This window comes from Arachis hypogaea, chromosome 13, assembly GCF_003086295.3.
Source record: "Arachis hypogaea cultivar Tifrunner chromosome 13, arahy.Tifrunner.gnm2.J5K5, whole genome shotgun sequence".
NCBI classification, from domain to species: domain Eukaryota; kingdom Viridiplantae; phylum Streptophyta; class Magnoliopsida; order Fabales; family Fabaceae; genus Arachis; species Arachis hypogaea.
In genome coordinates this window covers 75696663-75717033 of record NC_092048.1, presented here as the reverse complement: position 1 = coordinate 75717033, position 20371 = coordinate 75696663, and the positions used below count along the sequence as shown (strand labels likewise).

The following is a 20371-nucleotide window of genomic DNA, read 5'->3' as shown; positions in this document are numbered from 1 at the left end:
AAACCAGAGGAGCCTGACGAAGATGAGGCCATTACGGCTCGCCTTCAGGTGTCCTCCTCGGGATAGCGTCATTTAAAGAACGAGGGTTAGCACAACGTAAATAAAAAACCAGAGGAGCCTGCCGAAGATGAGGCCATTACGGCTTGCGTTTAGGTGTCCTCCTCGGGATAGCGTCATTTAAAGAACGAGTGTCAGCAAAACGTAAAAAAAAACCGAAAAAAAAACCGGAGGAACTTGCCGAAGATGCGGCCATTACGGCTCGCTTTTAAGTGTCCTCCTAGGGATAACGTCATTTAAAGAACGAGAGTCCTCACAACATAAAAAAATAACAAATAAATAAAAATAAAATGGAAGAGCCTGCTGAAGATGAGGCCATTACGGCTCGCCTTTAAGTGTCCTTCTCTGGATAGCGTCATTTAAAAAACGAAGATCAGCTCAACATAAAAAAAACAGTAAAAAAACCAAAAAAAAAACCGGAGGAGCCTTCCGAAGATGAAGCCATCACGGCTCGTGTTTAGGTGTCCTCCTCCGGATAGCTTCATTTAAAGAACGAGGGTCAACACAACATAAAAATAAAAAAATAAATAAAATAAATAAAAAAAAACCGGAGGAGCCTGCCGAAGTTGAGGCCATTAAGGCTCACGTTTAGGTGTCTTCCTCGAGATAGCTTCATTTAAAGAACGAGGGTCAGCACAACGTAAAAAAAAAAAAAAAAACCGGAAGAGCCTGCCGAAGATGAGGCCATTACGGCTCGCCTTTAGGTGTCCTCCTCGGGATAGCGTCATTTAAAGAACGAGGGTAAGCACAACGTAAAAAAAACAAAAAAAACCGGAAAAAAAACGGAAGAGCCTGCCGAAGATGAGGCCCTTACGGCTCACCTTTAGGTATCCTCCTCGGGGTAGCGTCATTTGAAGAATGAGAGTCAGCACAACGTCAAAAAAAGGAAAAAAACGGGAAAAAAAAACGGAGGAGCCTGCCGAAGATGAGGCCCTTATGGCTTGCTTTTACGTGTCCTCCTCGGGATAGCATCATTTAAAGAACGAGGGTCAGCACAACGTAAAAAAAACACAGAAAAAAAAAAACCAGAGGAGCCTGCCGAAGATGAGGCCATTACGACTCGCGTTTAGGTGTCTCCCTCGGGATAGCGTCATTTAAAGAACGAGTGTCAGCACAACGTAAAAAAAAAGAAAAAAAATCAGAGGAACCTGCCGAAGATGCGGCCATTAGGGCTCACCTTTAAGTGTCCTCCTAGGAATAGCGTCTTTTAAAGAACGAGAGCCAGCACAACGTAAAAAAAAAACAGTAAAAAAAAAACGAAAAAAAACTGGAGGAGCCTTCCAAAGATGAAGCCATTACGGCTCGTGTTTAGGTGTCCTCCTCGGGATAGCGTCATTTAAAGAACGAGGGTCAGCACAACGTAAAAATAAAAAAAATAAATAAAATAAATTAAAAAAAAACGGAGGAGCCTGCCGAAGTTGAGGCCATTACAGCTCGTGTTTAGGTGTCTTCCTCGAGATAGCTTCATTTAAAGAACGAGGGTCAGCACAACGTAAAAAAAAAAAAAATGGAAGAGCCTTCCGAAGATGAGGCCATTACGGCTCACCTTTAGGTGTCCTCCTCGGGATAGCGTCATTTAAAGAACGAGGGTAAGCACAACGTAAAAAAAACGAAAAAAAACCGGAAAAAAGTGGAGGAGCCAGCCGAAGAGGAGGCCCTTACGACTCGCCTTTAGGTGTCATCCTCGGGGTAGCGTCATTTGAAGAACGAGGGTCAGCACAACGTAAAAAAAACAAAAAAAAAATGGGAAAAAAACGGAGGAGCCTGCCGAAGATGAGGCCATTACGGCTCGCCATTAGGTGTCCTCCTCGGGGTAGCGTCATTTAAAGAACAAGGGTCAGCACAACGTAAAAAAAGGAAAAAAACCGGGGAAAAAAAAATAGGAGCCTGCCGAAGATGAGGCCCTTACGGCTCGCCTTTAGGTGTCCTCCTCGGGAAAGCATCATCTAAAGAACGAGGGTCAGCACAACGTAAAAAAAACGGAAAAAAAAACCAGAGGAGCCTGCCAAAGATGAGGCCATTACGGCTCGTGTTTAGGTGTCCTCCTCGGGATAGCGTTATTTAAAGAACGAGAGTCAGCACAACATAAAAAAAAAAAAATAGAGGAGCCTGCCGAAGATGAGGCCATTACGGCTCGCGTTTAGGTGTCCTCCTCGGGATAGCGTCATTTTAAGAACAAGTGACAGCACAACGTAAAAAAAAACCGGAAAAAAAACGGCGGAACCTACCGAAGATGCGGCCATTACAACTCGCCTTTAAGTGTCTTCCTAGGGATAGCGTCATTTAAAGAACGAGAGTCAGCACAACGTAAAAAAAAATAATAAATAAATAAAAATAAAACGGAAGAGCCTGCCGAAGATGACGCCATTACGGCTCGCCTTTAGGTGTCTTCCTCAGGATAGCGTCATTTAAAGAACGAGGGTAAGCACAACGTAAAAAAAATAAAAAAATAAAAAAAAAGGAAAAAAATTGGAAAGAAAAAAACCGGAGGAGCCTGCCGAAGATGAGGCCATTACGGCTCGCCATTAAGTGTCTTCCTCCGGATAGCGTCATTTAAAGAACGAGGTTCAGCACAACGTAAAAAAAAATAAAATAAATAAAAAAAAACCAGAGGAGCCTGCCGAAGTTGAGGCCATTACGACTCGCGTTTAGGTGTCTCCTCGAGATAGCTTCATTTAAAGAACGAGGGTCAGCACAACGTAAAAAAAAAAAACGGAAAAGCCAGCCAAAGATAAGGGCATTACGGCTCGCCTTTAGGTGTCCTCCTTGGGATAGAGTCATTTAAAGAACGAGGGTAAGCACAACGTAAAAAAAAGGGAAAAAAACCGAAAAAAAAAACAGAGGAGCCTGCCGAAGATGAGGCCCTTACGGCTCGCCTTTAGGTGTCCTCCTCAGGGTAGCGTCATTTGAAGAACGACGTTCAGCACCACGTAAAAAACGAAAAAAAACGGGGAAAAAACGGAGGAGCTTGCCGAAGATGAGGCCATTACGGCTCGCCTTTAGGTGTCCTCCTCGGGTTAGCGTCATTTAAAGAACAAAGGTCAGAAAACGTAAAAAAAAAACAGAAAAAAAAACCCAGAGGAGCCTGCCGAAGATGAGGCCATTACGGCTCGCATTTAGGTGTCCTCCTCGGGATAGCGTCATTTAAAGAACGAGGGTCAGCACAACGTAAAAAAAAAAAACCAGAGGAGCCTGCCAAAGATGAGGCCATTACGACTCGCGTTTAGGTGTCCTCCTCGGGATAGCGTCATTTAAAGAACGAGGGTAAGCACAACGTAAAAAAAAACAAAAAAAACCGGAAAAAAAAACGGAAGAGCCTGCCGAAGATGAGGCCCTTACGGCTCACCTTTAGGTATCCTCCTCGGGGTAGCGTCATTTGAAGAATGAGAGTCAGCACAACGTAAAAAAAAGGAAAAAAACGGGAAAAAAAACGGAGGAGCCTGCCGAAGATGAGGCCCTTATGGCTCGCCTTTACGTGTCCTCCTCGGGATAGCATCATTTAAAGAACGAGGGTCAGCACAACGTAAAAAAAACACAGAAAAAAAAAACCAGAGGAGCCTGCCGAAGATGAGGCCATTACGACTCGCGTTTAGGTGTCTCCCTCGGGATAGCGTCATTTAAAGAACGAGTGTCAGCACAACGTAAAAAAAAAAGAAAAAAAATCAGAGGAACCTGCCGAAGATGCGGCCATTAGGGCTCACCTTTAAGTGTCCTCCTAGGAATAGCGTCTTTTAAAGAACGAGAGCCAGCACAACGTAAAAAAAAAACAGTAAAAAAAAAACGAAAAAAAAACTGGAGGAGACTTCCAAAGATGAAGCCATTACGGCTCGTGTTTAGGTGTCCTCCTCGGGATAGCGTCATTTAAAGAACGAGGGTCAGCACAACGTAAAAATAAAAAAAATAAATAAAATAAATTAAAAAAAAAACGGAGGCGCCTGCCGAAGTTGAGGCCATTACAGCTCGTGTTTAGGTGTCTTCCTCGAGATAGCTTCATTTAAAGAACGAGGGTCAGCACAACGTAAAAAAAAAAAAAACGGAAGAGCCTTCCGAAGATGAGGCCATTACGGCTCACCTTTAGGTGTCCTCCTCGTGATAGCGTCATTTAAAGAACGAGGGTAAGCACAACGTAAAAAAAACGAAAAAAACCGGAAAAAAGTGGAGGAGCCAGCCGAAGAGGAGGCCCTTACGACTCGCCTTTAGGTGTCATCCTCGGGGTAGCGTCATTTGAAGAACGAGGGTCAGCACAACGTAAAAAAAACAAAAAAAAAATGGGAAAAAAAATGGAGGAGCCTGCCGAAGATGAGGCCATTACGGCTCGCCATTAGGTGTCCTCCTCGGGGTAGCGTCATTTAAAGAACAAGGGTCAGCACAACGTAAAAAAAAGGAAAAAAACCGGGGAAAAAAAAAATAGGAGCCTGCCGAAGATGAGGCCCTTACGGCTCGCCTTTAGGTGTCCTCCTCGGGAAAGCATCATCTAAAGAACGAGGGTCAGCACAACGTAAAAAAAAACGGAAAAAAAAACCAGAGGAGCCTGCCAAAGATGAGGCCATTACGGCTCGTGTTTAGGTGTCCTCCTCGGGATAGCGTTATTTAAAGAACGAGAGTCAGCACAACATAAAAAAAAAACAGAGGAGCCTACCGAAGATGAGGCCATTACGGCTCGCGTTTGGGTGTCCTCCTCGGGATAGCGTCATTTTAAGAACAAGTGTCAGCACAACGTAAAAAAAAACCGGAAAAAAAACGGCGGAACCTACCGAAGATGCGGCCATTACAACTCGCCTTTAAGTGTCTTCCTAGGGATAGCGTCATTTAAAGAACGAGAGTCAGCACAACGTAAAAAAAATAATAAATAAATAAAAATAAAACGGAAGAGCCTGCCGAAGATGACGCCATTACGGCTCGCCTTTAGGTGTCTTCCTCAGGATAGCGTCATTTAAAGAACGAGGGTAAGCACAACGTAAAAAAAATAAAAAAATAAAAAAAAGGAAAAAAATTGGAAAGAAAAAAACCGGAGGAGCCTGCCGAAGATGAGGCCATTACGGCTCGCCATTAAGTGTCTTCCTCCGGATAGCGTCATTTAAAGAACGAGGGTCAGCACAACGTAAAAAAAAATAAAATAAATAAAAAAAACCAGAGGAGCCTGCCGAAGTTGAGGCCATTACGGCTCGCGTTTAGGTGTCTCCTCAAGATAGCTTCATTTAAAGAACGAGGGTCAGCACAACGTAAAAAAAAAAAAACGGAAAAGCCTGCCAAAGATAAGGGCATTACGGCTAGCCTTTAGGTGTCCTCCTTGGGATAGAGTCATTTAAAGAACGAGGGTAAGCACAACGTAAAAAAAAGGGAAAAAAACCGAAAAAAAAAAACAGAGGAGCCTGCCGAAGATGAGGCCCTTACGGCTCGCCTTTAGGTGTCCTCCTCAGGGTAGCGTCATTTGAAGAACGACGGTCAGCACCACGTAAAAAACGAAAAAAAACGGGGAAAAAACGGAGGAGCTTGCCGAAGATGAGGCCATTACGGCTCGCCTTTAGGTGTCCTCCTCGGGTTAGCGTCATTTAAAGAACAAAGGTCAGCACAACGTAAAAAAAAAAACAGAAAAAAAAACCCAGAGGAGCCTGCCGAAGATGAGGCCATTACGGCTCGCATTTAGGTGTCCTCCTCGGGATAGCGTCATTTAAAGAACGAGGGTCAGCACAACGTAAAAAAAAAACCAGAGGAGCCTGCCAAAGATGAGGCCATTACGACTCGCGTTTAGGTGTCCTCCTCGGGATAGCGTCATTTAAAAACGAATGTCAGCACAACGTAAAAAAAAACCAAAAAAAAAATCGGAGAAACCTGCCGAAGATGCGGCCGTTACGGCTCGCCTTTAAGTGTCCTCCTAGGTATAGCGTCATTTAAAGAACGAGAGTCAGCACAACGTAAAAAAAATAATAAATAAATAAAAATAAAACGGAAGAGCCTGCCGAAGATGAGGCCATTACGGCTCACCGTTAGGTATCCTCCTCTGGATTGCGTCATTTAAAGAACGAGGGTCAACACAACGTAAAAATAAAAAAATAAATAAAATAAATTAAAAAAAACCGGAGGAGCCTGCCGAAGTTGAGGCCATTACGGCTCGTGTTTAGGTGTCTTCCTCGAGATAGCTTCATTTAAAGAACGAGGGTTAGCACAACGTAAAAAAAAAAAAAAAACCGGAAGAGCCTGCCGAAGATGAGGCCATTACGGCTCACCTTTAGGTGCCCTCCTCGGGATAGCGTCATTTAAAGAACGAGGGAAAGGACAACGTGAAAAAAACCAAAAAAAAACTGGAAAAAAAACGGAGGAGACTGCCGAAGATGAGGCCCTTACGGCTCGCCTTTACGTGTCCTCCTCGGGGTAGTGTCATTTGAAGAACGAGCGTCAGCACAACGTAAAAAAAAACGAAAAAAAATGGGAAAAAAACGGAGGAGCCTGGCGAAGATGAGGCCATTACCGCTCGCCTTTAGGTGTCCTCCTTGAAGTAGCGTCATTTAAAGAACAAGGGTCAGCACAACGTAAAAAAAAGGAAAAAAAACCGGGAAAAAAAACGGAGGAGCCTGCCGAAGATGAGGCCCTTACGGCTCGCCTTTAGGTGTCCTCCTCGGGATAGCATCATTTAAAGAACGAGGGTCAGCACAACGTAAAAAAAAACGGAAAAAAAAACCAGAGGAGCCTGCCAAAGATGAGGCCATTACGGCTCGCGTTTAGGTGTCCTCCTCGGGATAGCGTCATTTAAAAAACGAGAGTCAGTACAACGTAAAAAAAAAACCAGAGGAGCCTGCCGAAGATGAGGCCATTACGGCTCGCGTTTAGGTGTCCTCCTCGGGATAGCGTCATTTAAAGAACGAGTGTCAGTACAACGTAAAAAAAAACCGAAAAAAAAAAACGGAGGAACCTGCCGAAGATGCGGCCATTACGGCTCGCCTTTAGGTGTCCTCCTCAAGATAGCGTCATTTAAAGACCGAGGGTCAGCACAACGTAAAAAAAATAAAAAAATAAAATAAAAAAGGAAAAAAAACCCGGAGGAACCTGCCGAAGATGAGGTCTTTACGGCTCGCCTTTAGGTGTGCACCTCGAGATAGCGTCATTTAAAGAACGAGGGTTAGCACAACGTTAAAAAAAAGGAAAAAAATCAGAAAAAAAAAACCGGAGGAGCCTGCCGACGATGGGGCCATTACGGCTTGCCTTTAGTTGTCCTCCTCGGGATAGTGTCATTTAAAGAACGAGGGTCAGCACAACGTAAAAAATAAAAATATAAAAAAATCGGAAAAATAAAACCGGAGGAGCCTGCCGAAGATGAGGCCATTACGGCTCGTGTTTAGGTGTCTTCGGGATAGCGTCATTTTAAGAACGAGGGTCAGCACAACGTAAAAAAAATAATAAATAAATAAAAATAAAACGGAAGAGCCTGCCGAAGATGAGGCCATTACGGCTCGCCTTTAGGTGTCCTCCTCTGGATAGCGTCATTTAAAGAACGAGGATCAGCACAACGTAAAAAAAACAGTAAAAAAAACCGAAAAAAAAAACCGGAGGAGCCTTCCGAAGATGAAGCCATTACGTTTCGTGTTTAGGTGTCCTCCTCGGGATAACGTCATTTAAAGAACGAGGGTCAGCACAACGTAAAAATAAAAAAAATAAAAAAAAACCGGAGGAGCCTGCCGAAGTTGAGGCCATTACGGCTCGTGTTTAGGTGTCTTCCTCGAGATAGCTTCATTTAAAGAACGAGGGTCAGCACAACGTAAAAAAAAAAAACCGGAAGAGCCTTCCGAAGATGAGGCCATTACGGCTCACCTTTAGGTGTCCTCCTCGGGGTAGCATCATTTGAAGAACGAGGGTCAGCACAACGTAAAAAAAAACGAAAAAAATGGGAAAAAAACAGAGGAGCCTGTCGAAGATGAGGCCATTACAGCTTGCCATTAGGTGTCCTCCTCGGGGTAGCGTCATTTAAAGAACGAGGGTCAGCACAACGTAAAAAAAAGGAAAAAAAAAAGGGGAAAAAAAACGTAGGAGCCTGCCAAAGATGAGGCCCTTACGGCTTGCCTTTAGGTGTCCTCCTCGGGATAGCATCATCTAAAGAACGAGGGTCAGCACAACGTAAAAAAAATGGAAAAAAAAAACCAGAGGAGCCTGCCACAGATGAGGCCATTACGGCTCGCGTTTAGGTGTCCTCCTCGGGATAGCGTCATTTAAAGAACAAGAGTCAGCACAACGTAAAAAAAAAACCAGAGGAGCCTGATGATGTGGAAAACGATCCAACACAAAACTCACCGGCAAGTGTACCGGGTCGCATCAAGTAATAATAACTCACATGAGTGAGGTCGATCCCACAGGGATTGAAGGATTGAGCAATTTTAGTTTAGTGGTTGATTTAGTCAAGCGAATCAAGATTTGGTTGAGTGATTTGTGATTTGCAGAAGCTAAATTGCTTGAAATATAAAGGGTACGGGGTAAATTGCAGGAAATTAAAGAGCAAAGAAAGTAAATAAGCTGAATCTTAAAGAACAAGTAATGTAAATTGCAGAAACTTAGATTACAAGAAATGTAAATGGCTGAATCTTAAAGTGCAAGAAATGTAAATGACTTGAATTGTAAAAGGGATTGGGAGTTGGGATTTGCAGAATTTAAGCAAGAGGAAGTAAATTGCAGCAAAACAGAAAAATAGACAGTGAATTGCAGTAAATTAGATTTAAACAGAAAAGTAGAAATGCTTGAGAAATTAAAAACAGAGAAAGCAATGCTTAATTTGCAGCAAAGTAAAAGATGGTTGAAGATCTCAGGGGTGGAAGAGACTAGATAACAAGTCTAGATCTCAACTCCTTCCTTGATCCAACAAGATTAATTGCCAACGAAATGAAGAAAAGTAAAATGCAGAAAGTGTAGAAGAAGAATAAGAGAAGATGCAGTAAACAGAAATTTAAATTCAATTATGCAGTAAAAGGAAACAAGAGATCTCAAAGTGAGATTGAAACAGAATTTCTTCAATTCTTCACCCAAGATCAAAAGCAAGAAAAGTAAAGAGTGCTCAAGCAAGAACAAGGAAGAAGAGAGATCAATTCTCCTTCCCAATTCTCTAAGATCTAACTTCAGAAATGAAAATGAAAATTCAAAAGAAAAATTCCAAAGTAAATTCTAAAAGTGTCAAAAGGTAAAAGATTCAAAAGTCTCAATTACATCAAACTAGCTCCTATTTATACACTTTCTAATTTGGATCTAAGAATTTGGATGGGCTCTAAAATTTAGTGAAGAAATGAATTAATTTGGATTTTTAGTGAATTTTTGGCTCATGGTGCACCTCCCAGGGAAGAGTTCGGCTCTTGGCAAGAGCTTTGGCCAAGAGCTTTGGTTCCCTTCCCTTCCAATGTGTTGCGCACGGTCCCTTGTGACAAGAGAACAAAGCTCTTTGCAAGAGCTTGAAAGCTCTTGGCAAGAGCTTTACTTGTCCTTGAGGTCCTTGGTTTAAATCTTGGGTGGAGCACTTGTGGAGCTAATTTCCTTGGCACAAGAGAAACGCCTTAAAATATTTTGCGTGCCAAGTCTTGGACAACATCAGAGTAGCGCCCAAGTGGTACTAGGAGCTCACTTTCCTTGCTGAAGCTTTCGTGTTTGAGACTTGCTGGTAGCATTTTGGCCAATTTTTGGCTTATTTTCCTTGTGAGTAGCGCTGCCCCCCTCCCCTTGGTCATGGGTTCAAGTCTTGGTGAGTGCATTAGTGAGCTTTTCTTCCTTGATTTTCTTCATGGCATGCACGAAAAAGCTCTTTGGCAAGAGCTTCAAAGCTTTTGCCAAGAGCTTGGCTCTTGATTCCTTCTTCATGGCATGCACGAAAAAGCTCTTTGGTAAGAGCTTCAAAGCTCTTTGCCAAGAGCTTGGCTCTTGATTCCTTCTTCATATGTTCTTGATAAAGCTCTTTGGCAAGAGCTTCAAAGCTCTTTGCCAAGAGCTTGGCTCTTGATTCTTTGAAGGAAAGCTCTCCACAAGAGCTTCAAAGCTCTTTGCCAAGAGCTTGGCTCTTGATTCTTGAATGCACTTATGCTTTTCCTTCCTTAAGCCACGCTTCCTTTTCTTGTGCCACGCTTTCTTTCTTTGCTTAGATCATGCTCCTTAGGCTACGCTTTTCTTATTTTTTCTTTTCTTCACCTACAAGTAATCAAAACAACCAATCAAAGTATCGCCAAATTCACAAGGTTTATAAATCAATAAAAATCAATTAAATTTAGCTCAAACCTCATGATTTAGCATCAATTAAATGGTGGTTGTTTGATTCAAAGAAACCATGCATTTTTATTCCAAATTACTTACTTAGAATGCAAGAAAGTGCATAAAACCAAATAAAATCAAAGAAAAAGGCTAGTGAAACTAGGCTAAGATGACTTGTCATCACAACACCAAACTTAAAACTTGCTTGTCCCCAAGCAAGCACTTAAACATAAGATAAGATAGAATGAAATAGATAAGTATGCATGTCCTTATTAGGCAAAGAGTTGAATTTGGTTTATGGGATTTTATGCAGATCAAGAATAGCTCATTTATTACTTGCTGTCAAAATAAACAATGCTCCCTCAAGGGTTCACCAAGGTTGCTGCTACAATGCCTTACTTTTTAATCATTTCCCTTGTTAGCTTTTCTTCTTTCTTTTGCATAGAGAGTTTATTACTTATTAAAGGCTTGGTGGCAAATGTTGCAGTGGCCTTTGGCTTATTTTCACTCAACATTTTTTTTCACCACAGACACATGGCTCATTTTTTTCTTCCTAGGATCATTGATGCCCAGCATCTCTTTGGATCACTAAATATTTTGTAGCTAGGTTGCTCTTTATTGTGGACTTTCAGTTGGCAATCCCAAATCAGTTGATCTAAGTTGCCAAGTTTTAAAATACTCCTTAGAACCTACTTGTCCAAGCATATCCTAGGGTCCAAGCTATTGGTGTCTAGCCTTATTGTTTGTTTCTTTGCCAACTTGTGGCTTTTCTTCTTTCTTTTTCTTTCTGTTTTGCTTTGTTTACAAGGGGCTTTCATTAATTAAAGGATCACAGAAGCAAATTGGTTTAGGCTCAAAGGAACATGTCATTATGCAGCATTATTTCTATGAGCTATCAATTGAATCAAACACACACCACCACTAACTTTCATTCTAACTTTTGCAACATTGAACAACTACTTTTCTAAATCAAGCATCTCTCTTTTATTCAGACAGCATGGGGAACAAAACAAAGTATTCAAGTTGATGAAAGATGATATTTATTATGCAGATATTTTATTCTTAACTAACTACTGATGCAAACAAAAGAAATAGTAAAACATGAAACGATTGGAGGCATGTCATGTTTCAGACATGCATCTTCCTTATTTTAGTAAAAGTAAGAAAAGGAGCTTCACCACCTCTATTTGTCAGGCATTTCCATTCTTTTGGATTTGCTGGATCCTCCCTTCCTCTTCTTACTCGTCTGGGTATAATCTTGAGCTTCTTCACGAGGGCATCTTCTATCCCATTCAGGATCTGCGAGACCTGAAAGCCCAACTTCTTCTAATATTCGGAATGCTACCTGGGCATTAAGCCGAGACTTTGCTGTCTGGCGGTCTCTAAGTTCTTGGCATTGATCAAATGATTTGAGTTGTGGATTGATTGCTGGCATGCAACGGCTCAAGTACTCTAACCTTGCTTGCACATCTTCATTACAATCTGATTGTTGCAGATGTCTAACCTCTCCAATAGTGTGATGAATATTCTTCCACTGGTACAGGTTGTGAGTATATTCCCCACACTTGGCTTGAGTTAAGAACATTTTGTCATATGATTCCTTAAGACTTGCTGTTTGTTCCTTCTGCCCTTCAAGAATACTGGCTTGGAACTCTTGTTGTTGGGCCATTGATTGTTGCTTCCAGCTCTCCAATCTTTCTTCCATTTTATGCTGCCAAGCTTCGTTTTGCTCCCTATCTCTCAAATATTGCTCTTGGTGCTCTAGATATTGCTCTTGTTGCCTTGAGTACTGTTCTTGTGCTCTTTCATTTTGTTGTGATATTTCTTCAAGAGCTCTCTGCAATTGACTTAAATCTATGGCACCAAGAGTTTGTTCTTCTTCCCTTTGAGATCTTCTTCTCCTTCGGGGTTCTTGGTGCACGAAATTGTGATCTCCAGGCTCAAACAATCCCTGGTAATGGCTCCAAAGCTTGGTGCTTTGATCTTAATTCATAATTGCCACAACTTCGATACAAATAACCAGCAAGTGCACTGGGTCGTCCAAGTAATACCTTACGTGAGTAAGGGTCGAATCCCACGGAGATTGTTGGTATGAAGCAAGCTATGGTCACCTTGTAAATCTCAGTCAGGCAGATATAAAGTGATAATGGTGTTTTCGAATATTATATAATAAGATAGGGATAGAGGTACTTATGTAAATCATTGGTAGGAATTTCAGATAAGCGAATGGAGATGCTTTTCGTTCCTCTGAACCTCTGCTTTCCTGCTATCTTCATCCAATCAGTCTTACTCCTTTCCATGGCTGGCTTTATGCAAGGGCATCACCGTTGTCAGTGGCTACATCCCCTCCTCTCAGTGATAATATGCTCACGCACCCTGTCACGGCACGGCTATTCATCTGTCGGTTCCCGATCATGCTGGAATAGGATTCACCCTCCTTTTGCGTCTGTCACTAACGCCCAGCACTCGCGAGTTTGAAGCTCGTCACAGTCATTCAATCATTGAATCCTACTCAGAATACCACAGACAAGGTTTAGACCTTCCGGATTCTCTTGAATGCCGCCATCATTCTAGCTTACGCCACGAAGATTCTGGTTGGGAGATCTAAGAGATACTCATTCTAGCTTAATTCATGTAGAACAGAAGTGTTTGTCAGACACGCGTTCATAAAGGAGAAGGATGATGAGCGTCACACATAATCATCACCTTCATCACGTTCTTGGGTGCGAATGGATATCTTAGAAGAGAAATAAGAAGAATTGAATAGAAAACAGTAGTACTTTGCATTAATCTTTGAGGAACAGCAGAGCTCCACACCTTAATCTATGGAGTGTAGAAACTCTACCGTATGAAAATACATAAGTGAAGGTCCAGGCATGGCCGTGTGGCCAGCCCCTATGGTCTAAGAACAATGCGTTCAAAGATGTCAAATACAATAGTAAGAGGTCCTATTTATAATAAACTAGTTACTAGGGTTTACATGAGTAAGTAATTGATGAATAAATCCACTTCCGGGGCCCACTTGGTGTGTGTTTGGGCTGAGCCTAAGTGTTGCACGTGCAGAGGCCATTTGTGGAGTTGAACGCCAGTATCTGTGCCAGTTTGGGCGTTCAACTCTGGTTTTGGATCCTTTTCTGGCGTTGGACGCCAGATTTGGGCAGAAGGCTGGCGTTGAACGCCCGTTTACGTCATCTATTCTTAGCCAAAGTATGGACTATTATATATTTCTGGAAAGCCCTGGATGTCTACTTTCCAAAGCAATTGGAAGCGCGCCATTTCGAGTTCTGTAGCTCCAGAAAATCCACTTTGAGTGCAGGGAGGTCAGAATCCAACAGCATCAGCAGTCCCTTTTCAACCTCTGAATCTGATTTCTGCTCAAGTCCCTCAATTTCAGCCAGAAAATACCTGAAATCACAGAAAAACACACAAACTCATAGTAAAGTCCAGAAATGTGAATTTAACACAAAATCTATTAAAAACATCCCTAAAAGTAACTAGATCCTACTAAAAACATACTAAAAACAATGTCAAAAAGCGTATAAATTATCCGCTCATCACAACACCAAACTTAAATTGTTGCTTGTCCCCAAGCAACTGAAAATCAAAATAGGATAAAAAGAATAGAATATACTATAAATTCCAAACTATCAATGAAACAGAGCTTCAATCATATGAGCGGGACTTATAGCTTTTTGCCTCTTGAATAGTTTTGGCATCTCACTTTATCCATTGAGGTTCAGAATGATTGGCTTCTATAGGAACTTCAGATTTCGAATAGTGTTATTGACTCTCTTAGTTCAGTATGATGATTCTTGAACACAGCTTCTTTGTGAGTCTTGGTCGTGGCCCTAAGCATTTTGTTTTCCAGTATTACCACCGGATACATAAATGCCACAGACACATAACTGGGTGAACCTTTTCAGATTGTGACTCAGCTTTGCTAAAGTCCCCAATTAGAGGTGTCTAGGGTTCTTAAGCACACTCTTTTTTTTTTTGCTTTGGATCTTGACTTTAACCGCTTAGTCTCATGTTTTCACTTGACACCTACACGCCACAAGCACATGGTTAGGGACAGCTTGGTTTAGCCGCTTAGACCAGGATTTTATTCCTTTAGGCCCTCCTATCCACTGATGCTCAAAGCCTTGGGATCCTTTTTATTTGCCCTTGCCTTTTGGTTTTAAGGGTTATTGGCTTTTTCTGCTTGCTTTTTCTTTTTCTTTCTATTTTTTTCTTTCTATTCTTTTTTTTTTTTTGCCCTTTTTTTTTCTGCAAGCTTTGTTCTTTGCTGCTTTTTCTTGCTTCAAGAATCATTTTTATGATTTTTCAGATTATCGAATAACATGTCTCCTAGTCATCATTCTTTCAAGAGCCAACATATTTAACATTCTTAAACAACAACTTCAAAATACATATGCACTGTTCAAGCATACATTCAGAAAACAAGAAGCATTATCACCACATCAATATAATTAAACTAAGTTCAAGGATAAATTCAAAACTCATGTACTTCTTGTTCTTTTGAATTAAAACAGTTTTTATTTAAGAGAGGTGATGGATTCATAGGACATTCATGACTTTAAGACAAAGTTACTAACTACTAATGATCATGTAATGAAGACACAAACATGGATAAGCACATAACATATAAAACGAAAAAACAGAGAAAGTAAGAACAAGGAATGAGTCCACCTTAGTGATGTCCTTGAGCTCTTATATGTCTCTTCCTTGTCTTGGCTGCTCCTCCTTCATTGCTTTTAGATCTTCTCTGATTTCATGAAGGATGATGGAGTGCTCTTGATGTTCCACCCTTAGTTGCTTCCAATAATTGTGTGGAAGAAAATGTATCCCCTGAGGTATCTCAGGGATCTCTTGATTTGCAGTCAAATGTTCTACCACTGAGCTATAGACCCTTGATGGAAGCTTTTGTCTTCCCTTTCCTCTTTCTAGAGGTTTCTCTGGCCTTAGGTGCCATCAATGGTTATGGAAAAAACAAAAAAAGCTATGCTTTTACCACACCAAACTTAGAATGTTGCTCGCCCTCGAGCAAAAGAAGAAAGAATAGAAGAATAAGAAGAAGATATGGAGGAGATGGATGGCTGTGTGTATTCGGCCATATGGGTGGGATTGGGTGGGGAAGAGATGTTGAATTTTTGAAGGTAAGTGGGTGTATGGGTGTGAGTGGTAAATGGAAGACAGAAGGGATGAGTGTTTATTGGGAATAGAGGATGATTGAAAAGAGAGAAGAGGGTGAGTGAAGGTAGGTGGGGATCCTGTGGGGTCCACAGATCTTGGGGTGTCAAGGCATTTACATCCCTGCACCAATTTAGGCATGCAAAATGCCCTTGCACACAACTCTGAGCGTTCAGCGCCAGGTTGGTGCCCATTTTGGGCGTTCAACGCCCCTTTGCTGCCATTTCTGGCGTTGAACGCCAGAACCATGCTTGTTTTGGGCGTTCAGCGCCAGGATGCTCCCATTCTGGGCGTTCAGCGCCAGAACTATGCTCTATTCTGGCGTTTGAACGCCAGACAGATGCTCCTCCAGGGTGTGATTTTTCTTCTGCTGTTTTTGATTCCGTTTTTGATTTTTTTTTGTTTATTTTGTGACTCCACATGATCATGAACCTAAGAAAACATGAAAAACAATAAAAATAAGAATTAGATAAACATTGGGTTGCCTCCCAACAAGCGCTTCTTTAATGTTAATAGCTTGACAGTGGGCTCTCATGGAGCCTTACAGATGTGCAGAGCTTTGTTGAGACTCTCCAACACCAAACTTAGAGTTTGGATATGGGAGTTCAACACCAAACTTAGAGTTTGGTTGTGGCCTCCCAACACCAAACTTAGAGTTTGACTGTGGGGGCTCTGGTTGACTCTGCTTTGAGAGAAGCTTTTTCTGCTTCCTCTCCATGGTTGCAGAGAGAGATCCTTGAGTTGTAAACACAAGGGAGTCCTCATTCCATTGAAGGACTATTTCACCTCTGTCAACATCAATCACAGCTCTTGCTGTGGCTAGGAAAGGTCTTCCTAGGATGATGGATTCATCCTCTTCCTTTCCAGTATCCAGGACTATGAAATCAGTAGGTATGTAAAGGCCCTCAACCTTTATTAATACATCTTCTACTTGTCCATAAGCCTGTTTTCTTGAGCTGTCTGCCATCTCCAGTGAGATTTTAGCAGCTTGCACCCCATAGATTCCCAGTTTCTCTATTACAGAGAGGGGCATGAGGTTTATTCCTGAACCAAGGTCACATAGGGCCTTGAAGATCATAGTGCCTATGGTACAGGGTATTATGAACTTTCCAGGATCCTGTCTCTTCTGAGGCAATGTCAGTTGATCCAGATCACTTAGTTCATTGATGAACAAGGGAGGTTCAACTTCCCAAGTATCAATGCCAAATAATTTGGGATTCAGCTTCATGATTGCACCAAGAAACTTGGCAGTTTGCTCTTCAGTAACATCCTCATTCTCTTCTAAAGAGGAATACTCATCAGAGCTCATGAAGGATAAGGAGGTTCAATGGAATCTCTATGGTCTCTAGATGAGCCTCAGAGTCCTTTGGTTCCCCAGAGGGAAGCTCCTTATTGATCACTGGACGTCCCTGGAGGTATTCCTCCTTGGGATTCACGTCCTCTCCTCTCCTCACAGGTTCGGCCATGGCGCTTATGTCAATGGCCTTGCACTCTCCTTTTGGATTCTCTTCTGTATTGCTTGGGAGAGTACTAGGAGGGATTTCAGTGATCCTTTTACTCAGCTGGCCCACTTGTGCTTCCAGATTTCTAATGGAAGATCTTGTTTCATTCATGAAACTTACAGTGGCCTTAGATAGATCAGAGACTAGATTTGCTAAATTAGAAGCATTTTGTTCAGAGTTCTCTGTCTGTTGCTGAGTTGATGATGGAAAAGGCTTGCTATTGCTAAACCTGTTTCTTCCACCATTATTAAAGCCTTGTTGGGGCTTTTGATCCTTCCATGAGAAATTTGGATGATTTCTCCATGTTGAGTTATAGGTGTTTCCATAAGGTTCACCTAAGTAATTCACCTCTGCTATTGCAGGGTTCTCAGGATCATAGGCTTCTTCTTCAGAAGATGCCTCTTGGGTACTGTTGGATGCAGCTTGCATTCCATGCAGACTCTGAGAGATCATATTGACTTGCTGAGTCAATATTTTATTCTGAGCCAATATGGCATTCAGAGTATCAACTTCAAGAACTCCCTTCTTCATAGGCGTCCCATTGCTTACAGGATTCCTTTCAGAAGTGTACATGAACTGGTTATTAGCAACCATGTCAATGAGTTCTTGAGCTTCTGCAGGCGTTTTCTTTAGGTGAATGGATCCACCTACAGAGGTATCCAATGACATCTTAGATAACTCAAACAGACCATCATAGAATATATCCAGGATGGTCCATTCTGAGAGCATGTCAGAAGGACACTTTTTGGTCAACTGTTTGTATCTTTCCCAAGCTTCATAGAGGGATTCACCTTCTTTCTGTCTGAAGGTTTGAACATCAGCTCTAAGCTTGCTCAGCTTTTGAGGAGGAAAGTACTTGGCTAAGAAAGCTGTGACCAGCTTATCCCAAGAGTTCAGGCTGTCTTTAGGTTGAGAATCCAACCATAATCTAGCTCTGTCTCTTACAGCAAAAGGGAAAAGCATGAGCCTGTAGACTTCAGGATCTACTCCATTAGTCTTAACAGTATCACATATCTGCAAGAATTCAGTTAAGAACTGAAAAGGATCTTCAGATGGAAGTCCATGAAACTTGCAGTTCTGCTGCATCAGAGAAACTAATTGAGGTTTCAGCTCAAATTTGTTTGCTCCAATGGCAGGAATGGAGATGCTTCTTCCATGTAAATTGGAATTAGGTGCAGTAAAGTCACCAAGGATCCTCCTTGCATTATTATTATTTTCGGCTGCCATCTCCTCTTCTTGTTTGAAAATTCCTAACAGGTGCTTACTGGTTAGTTGTAATTCAGAGTTCTTTCAGGTTCTGGATCTGCTTCAACAAGAATATTCTTGTCCTTGCTCCTGCTCATATGACAAAGAAGAAGGCACAGAAAAATAATAATAATAGAGATCCTTTTTTTTGAATGAGGGAGAGATGTTAGTAGATGAATAAATAAAAAAAAATAGAAGGAGATGAGAGAGAAGAGAATTTTCGAAAATAATTTTTGAAAAAGAGTTAGTGATTTTTGAAAATAGTTTTTGAAAAAGGTTAGTATTTTTTTCGAAATTTTTTTTTTTATAAAAAATAAAAATAATTAGTTAATAAAAAAGAAATTTTTGAAAAAGAGGGGAGATATTTTCGAAAATTAGAGAGAGAGAGTTAGTTAGGTAGTTTTGAAAAAGTTAAGAAACAAACAAAAAGTTAGTTAGTTAGTTGAAACAAATTTGAAAAGATTAGAAGTTGGGAAGTTAGAGAAGATATTTTGAAATCAAATTTTGAAAAAGATAAGATAAGAAGATATTTTTTTGAAAAGATATGATAGAAATTAGTTTTTGAAAAAGATTTGATTTTTAAAATCACAATTAATGACTTGATTCATAAGAAATCACAAGATATGATTCTAGAACTTAAAGTTTGAATCTTTCTTAACAAGCAAGTAACAAACTTCAAATTTTTGAATCAAAACATTAATTGATTATGTTATTTTCGAAAATTTGATATAAAAATAAGAAAAAGATTTTTGAAAAATATTTTTAGAATTTTCGAAAATAACTAAGAAATTTGAAAAAGATTTGATTTTTGAAAAAGATTTTGAAAAAGATAAGATTTTCAAATTGAAAATTTGATTTGACTCATAAGAAACAACTTGATTTTAAAAATTTTTTGAAAAAGTCAACTCATTTTCGAATTTGATGAGAGAAAAAGGGAAAGATATTTTTTTGATTTTTTTGAATTTTTATGAAAACATGAAAATTATGCAATGCATGAAATTTTTAGATCAAAACATGAATGTATGCAAGAATGCCATGAATGTCAAGATGAACACCAAGAACACTTTGAATGTCAAGATGAACATCATAGACACAATTTTGAAAAAATTTTTAATGCAAAGAAAACATGCAAGACACCAAACTTAGAATTCTTTAATGCTTACGCACTAAGGATTCAAGAATGCATATGATAAACATGAAAAGACACAAAACAAAAAATCATCAAGATCAAACAAGAAGACTTACCAAGAACAACTTGAAGATCATGAAGAACACTATTAATGCATGATATTTTCGAAAAAATGCAAGATGTATATGCAATTGACACCAAACTTATAACATGACTCAAGACTCAAACAAGAAACACAAAAATATTTTTGAATTTTATGTTTTTCTAATTTTTTTTGTATTTTTATTTATTATTTTTTTTTTCGAAAATTTTTGTGAAAAATAAAAATAAGGATTTCAAAATTTTTAATATGAATTCCAGGAATCTTGCCATGTTAGTCTTAAAGCTCCAATCAAAGGGTCAGGCATGGCTTAATAGCCAGCCAAGCTTTAGCATATAATTACATGGACTGGAGTGATTAGTTGAATGCCAATCCCAAAGTAGTTTGGGTATGGCTTTACAGCCAGATAGGCTTCAACATGCTTCATGAAACACTAGAATTCATTCTTAAAAATTCTGAAGAAAAATAATATTTTTGAAAACATTTTTTTTTTCGAAAACAAGTGAGAAAATTTTGAAATATTTTTGAAAAATTTTTGAAAAGAAAACAAAAAGAAAATTACCTAATCTGAGCAACAAGATGAACCGTCAGTTGTCTAAACTCGAACAATCCCCGGCAACGGCGCCAAAAACTTGATGCTGTTGCCGGATCAAAAGGGAATCTGGCACTGATGTTACCGGACCAAAAGCTTGCCGAAAACTCAAACAATCCCCGGCAACGGCGCCAAAAACTTGGTGCACGAAATTGTGATCTCCAGGCTCAAACAATCCCTGGTAATGGCTCCAAAGCTTGGTGCTTTGATCTTAATTCATAATTGCCACAACTTCGATACAACTAACGAGCAAGTGCACTGGGTCGTCCAAGTAATACCTTACGTGAGTAAGGGTCGAATCCCACGGAGATTGTTGGTATGAAGCAAGCTATGGTCACCTTGTA

The 20371-nt window shown here is 40.5% G+C and overlaps 1 non-coding gene across 1 annotated transcript; it reads left to right on the top strand.

Moving 5' to 3' along the window:
- Positions 1 to 17688: 17688 nt before the first annotated feature.
- Positions 17689 to 17792, top strand: LOC112739140 (small nucleolar RNA R71). Its single transcript, XR_003170079.1, has one exon. It is a non-coding gene; the product is annotated as a small nucleolar RNA R71 (small nucleolar RNA).
- The last annotated feature ends 2579 nt before the right edge of the window (positions 17793 to 20371 follow it).